Source organism: Eretmochelys imbricata, chromosome 12 (assembly GCF_965152235.1).
Source record: "Eretmochelys imbricata isolate rEreImb1 chromosome 12, rEreImb1.hap1, whole genome shotgun sequence".
Classification (NCBI taxonomy): domain Eukaryota; kingdom Metazoa; phylum Chordata; order Testudines; family Cheloniidae; genus Eretmochelys; species Eretmochelys imbricata.
In genome coordinates, this window is record NC_135583.1 from 17,983,851 (window position 1) to 17,993,757 (window position 9,907).

Sequence of the window (9,907 nt, forward strand, 5' to 3'; positions counted from 1 at the left end):
GCAAGAATATAATTCCTCCGCTACAGGGTATGAGCTTTCCATTCTCTCCTGATAAAACAGAGAACACCAGAACTGTGTCTTTAGGTGAGAATTTCTTACTATTTTGCCCTTCTGCTGAAGTGCTAGTACTAAGTTATTAGCTATCATCCCCTGAATGGACTTAATTGGGAGTTGGTCTAATTAGGCACGGGATTGGCAAGCTAAAAAGAGCAATCAACCCATCCGCTGGGAACAGTTATAGGACTAGCAGGAATTGCAAGGGAAAACACTGGCAGAGACTAGGGAAGACAGGATCTAAAGAAGAGGAGACCTTTCTCTCTCCTTCTCTAGAAAGTATGCTTAAGGGGAAGTTTACTTCCAATTGTACATTGCTGCAAAAGGCTGTACTAGTGAACTGGTGGAGGGAACTCAATAAACAACACAGTGGTGCTTACAAACTCATAAGTGTCCAGGCTGTTTGAGGTAGTCCTAGAATCACAGAACCATAGGGTTAGAAGGGACCGCAAGGGTCCAAGGAGCGGAAAAAGTCACAGAAGGATTTGTTGAATACTGAAGGCCAGGCTTTGACTGTCCCATTATTGGTACAAAACAATGGGCGCAATGTCACAAGATTCTCCTTCCCCTGTCCCAAACTAGCTGTGATTGCATGTCTTGAGTACAAAGGGGTGGAATTCTGTGTCCAGCAGTGTGCCATACCCTACAGGCGATGTGACTGGGTGCAACAGGAGTATGGACAGGACAACATCTAGCAGTCAGAAGCTGGTTCTGAGTGGAACAGATGCAGCACTTTCTAAAAAAGAGGCATGAGCATAAGCATAAGTTCCCTCCATCCCTACCCCCAATGGCCATGAATGCATTCTACTTACCTCAGCACTGGAGGTGGGTGAAAATGTTCAGTAAAATTTTTGTTTCCACTTAAAAATGCAGATTCAGATTGACTGAAACATTTTGCAAATTTGTATTTATTTCATCAAATTGAGTTGAGGAAAAAATCTAAAAAAATTGAAACGTTTTGTTTTGACATTTTCTAAATGAAGTGTACTGATTTTTTTAAAATTCAAAATAGCTCTTTTTTAGACATTTCCTTCAACTTTATTAAAAAAAACATAAAAGATCAAAAACTAAACTAAAAAATGTTTTGACTTCTTTACTCACCAAAACTTTTTGAGAAATGTTTATTTCAGGGCAAAATGATTTTTTTACATTTATTTTTCAAAACTGCCCACAAGCCAAAAAATCATTTATTCCTCCAGCTCTACTCAGAACTCGGCAGGTGTAATACCTCTGGCAACCAGGGCTCTGGCTATAAAAAACAAATGCGTGTTTGTATAGATAGTATTTAATAGATGGTGAGACCACATTTGTCTCCAAATTGGAATGAATGTTTTCAGTCAAGAAAGAGAAAACAAAACAAAACCCATGTTCCTATTCTTTTCATTTCACCTGGTCTTGCTTGAGCCTCCTCTGGGAAAGTTTAGCACCTCTGTAGGAGACAAGGCTCAAGGTACAGTGAGAAGCGTTACCATTTTACGTTCATACTCTTTCAACAAGGAGAAGGATGGGGTGCTGGGAAAATATTATGTATCTTTGAACATAGTGATACTGCTACCTGCAGGTTAACTCTCATTTACAGCAAGGATAGTACCTACATCATGAGAAATAGTCCTTCATTTCAGGCCTGACACAAAACCCATTTAGACCAAGGGAAAGAATCCCATTCACTTCAATGGGAATTGGATCTGGGCTTTAACCCCTGATCCTGCAAAACACTGAGTACTCTCAACTTCCACTGACAACAATGAAAATGGAGAACACTCAGCGCTTTGCAACACTGGGCCCTTTAGATTCACTTCAGTCTCATACACACCTAAGGCTCTCCCACTTGTTTTCATTTTAAGCTATTGACATCAAAAATGCAGATTTTTTTTCACCAGACAAGAGCTGTTGTGTGCTCAGTAACTCTGAAAACCACACTACTTATTTATATTAATTAACTGCAAATTTGGATACCTAATTTTAGGCATGCAAGTATCATAATCTTAGCATATACCTATATAGATGCTATATAATTGGATGGGAATACTGCTTACATGTAAAAAGGAAAAATGAGGAGGAACCATGTCATTGGCTTCTAGCAAGAGATCCCAGTCTGGAAACCTTCAGTGGTCATCTATGGTTACACCACTGCAGTGCAAATGCCACAGCTTCTCACAAACTTTAAATAAATGGAGCACCTAGACAATAGGATAATGATTCAAATACTCTCCTGTATGTCACAGCTACTGAGGAACCAAAAACGTCCCCCACAACAGATGCATTTTTGAAATCAAAGAGGATTTATTTACACTATAAATATCCCAAGCACAAAAGAGTAACCTTATTGATAATGAAGCCAGGAGGTCAGTTGCAAATGAAAGAAGTATAGATATTTATTAAACCTAGCAGTTCTTTCTCTTTGAGATCTCATTTAAACTTCTAACCTACGTTCTAATCTATACCATGAGCTGAGCAAACTAACCCAGGCTGAAAGCACCTCTAAAACTGCCCTGGGGCAGAGATTTTTCTGTGCAGATTGCATGGGTGTTTGGGCTATAACAGGGTTAACTATGCAGTGAACACATACCCTGGTTCAGATCATGACATCTGCAAGATGTGGACGAGAAAAAGCAAGCATACAGCTTTCTCTAATTAATTTTTCGGCCCCTCCCTTCTCCTATCTGAGAAAATGGGGGGGCTACCCTTTCTTCAGCTACCCAGAAGTGCATTTTAAAATTAACTCACCAATTTTACATCTAGCTCCTCCCCTTGCAAACAAAGTGCATTTTAATTAGACTCAGCAGCAGCTTTCTTATTCCCTGCTGGGAGTCAAAGGAACCCCCTCTCTGGACTGCTGTGTGAGCTCTGGATAACCAAGAACCCTTCAGAGGGGTAGCAGTATTAGTCTGTATCCACAAAAACAACAAGGAGTCCGCTGGCACCTTAAAGACTAACCGATTTATTTGGGCATAAGCTTTTGAGGGTAGAAAAAATCACTTCTTCAGATGCATGGAGTGAAAATTACAGATGCAGGCATAAAAGAACCTTTGTTCTTACCACTGGAACTCAAGTGGTTTGCATACAACAGGCAAAGCCATTATATTTTGATCATTTAAAGATTAACCCATTCTTTCTAGTTTCAAATGCAAATTTCCACCTTCATAAGTAGTAAAGATATTACTTAGTTAAAAATCATAATGAAACGCCAAAGAAACCTTTTTTCTGTCATAAACACATATTAAGCAGATTAATGAATTCATTTTTCAACCACTAGTCAGAGAAGACAAAAAATCTGCAGTACATTTTGAAATACAAGAGTAATGAAATTACAGAGATAATTGTAAACAGCCAATTGCGGTTAAGGACTAAAAAGCTAAATGTTCCTATCTGGCATGTGAATTGCTAAATAAAATTCAAAGCAGTCATCTTTGCAAGAGAACAGACTTTCTATTCTGACCAAGGATAGATTCATTTTCCATATACTATGAACAAAATTTTAAAACTTGTGTGTCTAAAATTAGACATCTAAAGGTCTGTCTATAAAATGTGTTAGTCCTCACCAGTGGGATGTAAATTTTAGTCTGCACCAGGGTGTCAGGCGGTAACTGGCCCATGGGGGTCACTAAAAATTTCCTAGTGTGTGCTGATGTAGTCCCGAAACAGTACAACCTTAACACACACTAGGGAACTTTTAGTGCCCAGCTGCAGGGTCCATATGAGCCAATTAGTGTGAGACATGCTGGTGGAGGACCCACTGGTGTGGATTACAGCACTCTGTAGACCAGCCCTATATGCACAGTTAGTTACCTAAATGCAATGCGTACCCAGAATTCCCATTGTTTTTAAGGGGAATTGTAGATGCTCAGAACCTATGAATGTCAGGCCACTTTGATTTAGGTGCCAGCCTTAATTATCAGCATTACTACCAGCTCTGCAGATAATTATAATTTGGGAGGAGTGCTGAAGGCTGTTTATAGTTGTACATTTGTTTTTACCTTTTTACTTTGGAATAAACCTACGAAATTATATGCATAAAAAGTAAACTAAAAGAGTGTTTAGATTTCAAATTCAAGCACTCAGAAGTTAGGAAATGCCAAATTTAAGTTTGCCCATGCAACATCAGTTCTGCCCACTTGTCCATCTACAGTATGATATAGTTTTTAATTACATGGTAACATACACTGAATTAATCAGGGGTCCTGTGTGAAAATAGTATCAGTCGGATGCACAAGAGGGCAAAAATAAGATTGCATGGGCAACTATAAACTTAGCATTTCCATACTTTTGAGGGCTTGACAATGCAACCTAATTCATATTCTTTCAATGTAGGGTTTTTGTAATATACATATATAAATATAGATATACACATCTATCATCCAAAACACTTGACAAAGAAACTGACATGACAGACACATTAGACTGGATATCACTTAATCCATCATATCAGTGCATCTACCTCTGACTACAACAGAGTTAAAAAAAGAACTAGATAAGTTCATGGAGGATAGGTCCATCAATGGTTATAAGCCAGGATGGGGAGGGATGATGTCCCTAACCTCTGTTTGCCAGATGCTGGGAATGGACGACAGGGGATGGATCACTTGATGATTACCTGATCTTTTCATCTCCTCTGGGGCACCGGGCATTGGCCACTGTCAGAAGACAGGATACTGGGCTAGATGGACCTTTAGTCTGACCCAGTATGGCCATTCTTATGAAGTGTATACATACTAGCAACTAGTTCCTAAGTACTAGACTATTCATGTATGCATGAAACACAATGGAATGGTTCCAAGAGGACTGCTACATTCTGTCATGTCAATTTTCATTCATTTCTGAGAAAAGCTCTTTTAATGCTACCGTAAAGAGTCCTTATTCTTTGGATATAGAGTACTTCAGTTTCCAGGCTGTCAATCTTTTCTGAAGCATTGTTTTTGTTTGTTTTTTGAGAAAACACTAAAGAGTGAAGCTCACAAAACTATGCTTGAATGAAGTTAAGAGTTTACAGGTTGAAATCCTGTCCTTGCTTTGCTTTAGTGTGCCTAGGTAAGGCAAAGGTTTCCTAAGAGTAGATGATCATTAGTATGTGTTCAGTACCTTGACAAACTGATGATGAGCTTCAACATTCATTCTCTCTGGGCTTTTGAAGATCAAGCCCTTAACAATATTCAGACATAGACTCGGTATCTTCTAAATATATTTAAATAGATTTGGCCTGATTTTCAGATGTGTTGAGCACCAGCCACTCCCTTTGAAGTCAAAAGAAGCTGCATGCATTCAATCAGCATATTTGATAATCAAGCCGTTTGTACATATGTATATTATCTATGTAAACAGAAGTGGGCCCAGACCAGAATCAAATGAATGAATACCAAACTTTGGGAGCTTGAAGGGAAAAATCCAGACAGGACCCTAGATCTACATTTCACAGCTAGGACCTACCTGCCATCCTGTATCTGAACACACAAAGTTTGATGGAAGGACCCATTGGTAAAAACCCAAAGCCACATCCTAAACCAGTATAAATCAGTATAGATTAATTAACTTCAGTGGAGCTAGGACAGTACACACCAGCTGAAGATCAGGCTCCCAGATTTGAACCTACCATGGCTCTGATTTAGAAAAACATCCCTATTCAGGAAAGCACTTAAACATGTACTTAACTCCTATTAAAGTCAATGGGACTTACATGTTTAACGTCAAGCATATGCATAAGTGCTGTGCAGAATAAAGATGGATTTGAGCATATGCTTAAGCGCATTCCTAAATCAGGGCATGTAGGTCTAAGTTTTGCAAATTCAACTTCTCTGAACAATGTGTTTTACCCAACAATCCAGTACTTTCTATTAGGGCTGTCAAGCGATTAAAAAAATTAATTCTGATTAATCGCACTGTTAAACAATAATAGAATACCATTTATTTAAATATTTTAGATGTTTTCTACATTTTCACATATATTGATTTCAATTATAACACAGGATACAGTGCTCACTTTATATTTATTTTTGATTACAAGTATTTCCACTGTAAAAAAATAAAAATATTTTTCAATTCACCTAATACAAGTACTGTAGTGCAATCTCTTTATCTTGAAAATTGATCTTACAAATGTAGAATTATGTACAAAAATATGCATTCAAAAATAAAACAATGTAATATGTTAGAGCCTGCAAGTCCACTCAGTCCTACTTCTTGTTCAGCCAATTGCTCAGACAAACAAGTTTGTTTACATTTGCAGGAGACAATGCTACCTGCTTCTTGTTTACAATGTCACACAAAAGTGAGAACAGGCATTCTCATGACACTGTTGTGGCCAGCATTGCAAGGTATTTATGTGCCAGATGCACTAAAGATTCTTATGTCCCTTCATGCTTCAACCACCATTCCAGGGGACATGCATCCATGCTGATGATGGGTTCTGCTTGATAATAATCCAAAGCAGTGCGGACCAACGCATGTTCATTTTCATTATCTGAGTCAGATGCCGCCAACAGAAGATTGATTTTCTCTCTCTCTTTTTTTTTTTGGTGTTTTGGGTTCTGTAGTTTCTGCATTGCAGTGTTGCTCTTTTAAGACTTCTGAAAGCATGCTCCACACCTCATCCCTCTCAGATTTTGGAAGGCACTTCAGGTTCTTAAACTTTGGGTCGAGTGCTATAGCTATCTTTAGAAGTCTCGGATTGGTACCTTCTTTTCATTTTGTGAGATCTGCAGTGAAAGTGTCCTTTAAATGAACAACATGTGCTGGGTCATCATCCAAGACTGCTATAACATGAAATATATGGCAGAATGCGGGTAAAACAGAGCAGGGGATATACAATTCTCCCCCCAGGAGTTCAGTCTCAAATTTAATTAATGCATTATTTTTTAACTAGCGTCATCAGCATGGAAGCATGTCCTCTGGAATGGTGGTCGAAGCATGAAAGGGCATACAAATGTTTAGCATATCTGGCATGTAAATACCTTGCAATGCTGGCCAGAAAAGTGCCATGCAAATGCCTGTTCTCAGTTTCTGGTGACATTGTAAATAAGAAGAGGGACACATTATCTCCTGTAAATGTAAACAAATTTGTTTGTCTTAGTGACTGGTTGAACAAGAAGTAGGACTGAGTGGACTTGTAGGCTCTAAAATTTTACATTGTTTTGTTTTTGAGTGCAGTTATATAACAAAAAAATCTACATTTTTAAGTTGCACTTTCACGACAAAGAGATTGCACTACAGCACTTGTATGAGGTGAACTGAAAAATACTATTTCTTTTGTTTATCATTTTTACAGTGCAGATATTTGTAATCAAAAGTCATATACACTTTGGATTTCAATTACAACACAATACAATATATATGAAAATGTAGAAAAACATCCAAAATATTTAATAAATTTCAATTGGTATTCTATTGTTTAACAGTGTGATTAAAACTGCGATTAATCACAATTAATTTTTGAGTTAATCACATGAGTTAACTGAATCAACAGCCCTAGTTACTATGCATAAACACAGAAAGAGCAAAATCGATCCGAATATTTCTGAGATCATCCATTTTTAACAATGTATTTTCCCATCTAATGTGACATTACTTAAAAAAAAAATAGAAAAGAATATAAACCTCTCTGCAGTGAGGATGCATTTGATAATACATATACTGCCCCAGACAAGAACTCCTCTTTTTTTGTCAGTTCAGTGAATTATCTTCCTCATTGCGGATGTGTCAGATTCATTTTGTCTGAAGAGTATTCATTTGACACAAGCTTAAATTAAGACATTAGTAGTGAACATAGTGGTAATTACTGCTGCAATGCATAACTCTACCAACATTATCTTTATTCTGTTTTGAGGGTCAAGAGTGAGTTCTATCACTTGTAAGCAATTATTCAGTGAACGTGGGAATATTGCACAGTGAAGCATTGCTATCAGCTGTAAATTGGATGATCACTTTGTTATTCAGATTGCTGCTTTATTTTTAATATTACTTTAATATATGCACTGTATACTATTATCTCCCCCTCCCCAACCCCTCCCAAAAAAATAGTTCTGGTAGGAATCTTCAAACATACCAGAAAAAATCCCAATAAAACACATGTAGAATGACTGATATATATTACTGTGTTTAGAGGCAGATGACACCAGCTGGCCCCTCACTTCATCCAACTTGCCCATTAAACCTGCTTCACTGTTGTGAATGAGTTTTATATAGCAGGGACTTTAGCAAAGCCTTGGAATCCTGTCAGGTTACACAATCATAACTATTCAATATATTGTCCATAACTGTATTAGCAGGGAGACAAAAGATTATTATAGTACTGCCTTTCATTAAGCGACTAAAACCCACAGAGCTTGACTAAGTAATATTAGAGCCTGAATGATCTGGTCATAGTGTTACAGTTGTCTTTCAGATGCCACCCTAGTTGGGAAGTATTGATCTTTTCATCTCCACAGCTGCTAAGTCTCACCAGATTGCAGAATGACAAGTGTTAAAAAAAGAGAGAGAGAGAGAGAACAAAACTGTGAAATATGTGCAACTGATTAAGTGGCTGAAGCCTCCATGTTTGTGTTACGTATCGATTCTCTCACTTTTTTTTTATTTGATTGATGACAATGGTGTTTCATGTCAGCTCAAGCCACAATAATATTTTACAACCATGTTTGTGAGCGCTGGACTAAATGAGAACAATTGGATCAGGAGGCCTTCAGTCACATCTCCTTGATTTAGTGAAGCAGGAGTCTATCTTTATTGTGCTGTATCTAAAACTATCAGTAATTAAAGCTGAGTGCTTAAATCACTAAAGTTAATCAAAGAACATGTCCAAAATGCTTGTTTACTGCTAAAGAAGTGATAAACCAAGAAGTCAACCAACCATGTAAAGACAGTCTTTTGAAGCTTTAAGAGGCTGAGTGAGATTTGCTCTGTTACCAGAATGTAAGAAGAAAGAAAATACATGCCCATTTTCTTTAAACTAGTGCCCAGTGAATGGTTCCCAAAATCGCACTGTTCAGAAATGTGGAAACATCAGTATTTGTATTTTTGGCACTGTATCCTGATTTAAACATTGTATCGTCATTACAATATTGCAATTACATTGTTCTGTAGGAATGGAAGACACCTCCACATGCTGATGATGGTTAGATTCTGAAATTAATATAAGTACAAGTGCATTAAGGACCTAACTAAACAAAGCACTTGTGTACTTAAGTTCATCCCCATTCAGAACAGCATCTGAAGGATATACTTTCTGTTCTATATATGTTCTACCTTAAACATGGGTCCTAAGAATATGCTTAAAGTTAAGCATGTGCTTAAGTGCTGAATTGCCTCAAACCACTGGTGGGGAAAAGCAATATGCCAAATCTCAAACATTAATTTTAGTAGTTAGATATTATTAGTAAAATAGTGATGTGTAATGGCGTTTCTTTAAGTTTTAGGGCTTGCCTGCACGAGGGATTTAAACTGGGGTAAATCAAGTTAATCCAGTTTGGAAACGTTTACATATACATGATATAATCCATCATATGGACTAACTCTGCATTTATTTTTGGTTCGTATGTCATCTAATGGGCAGAAATGTCACCTTTTGCAATTAGCTTAATTATTACTGCTGCATCTGTAAGTCATGATGCAAATATTTACAACCCTTACAGGAGCCAACAGTCAATAGAGTCCAGCTGAGACTGACCTGTTTCTCTGTTTCCGCTTGGCAGTTATGATAGAGGCACATCAGCATTGCTGTTGTGGAAGGTCCACGGCCCATTTTTGCTCTTTTGGTTTGATATCTTGGCCACTTTAAGAACACATTAGACTCTCTGATATCTCCTTGTGGATGTCTATGCGTCAGCTTAAGCTAAACACATAAAACAGAGCTCCTAAATTCTTCTCT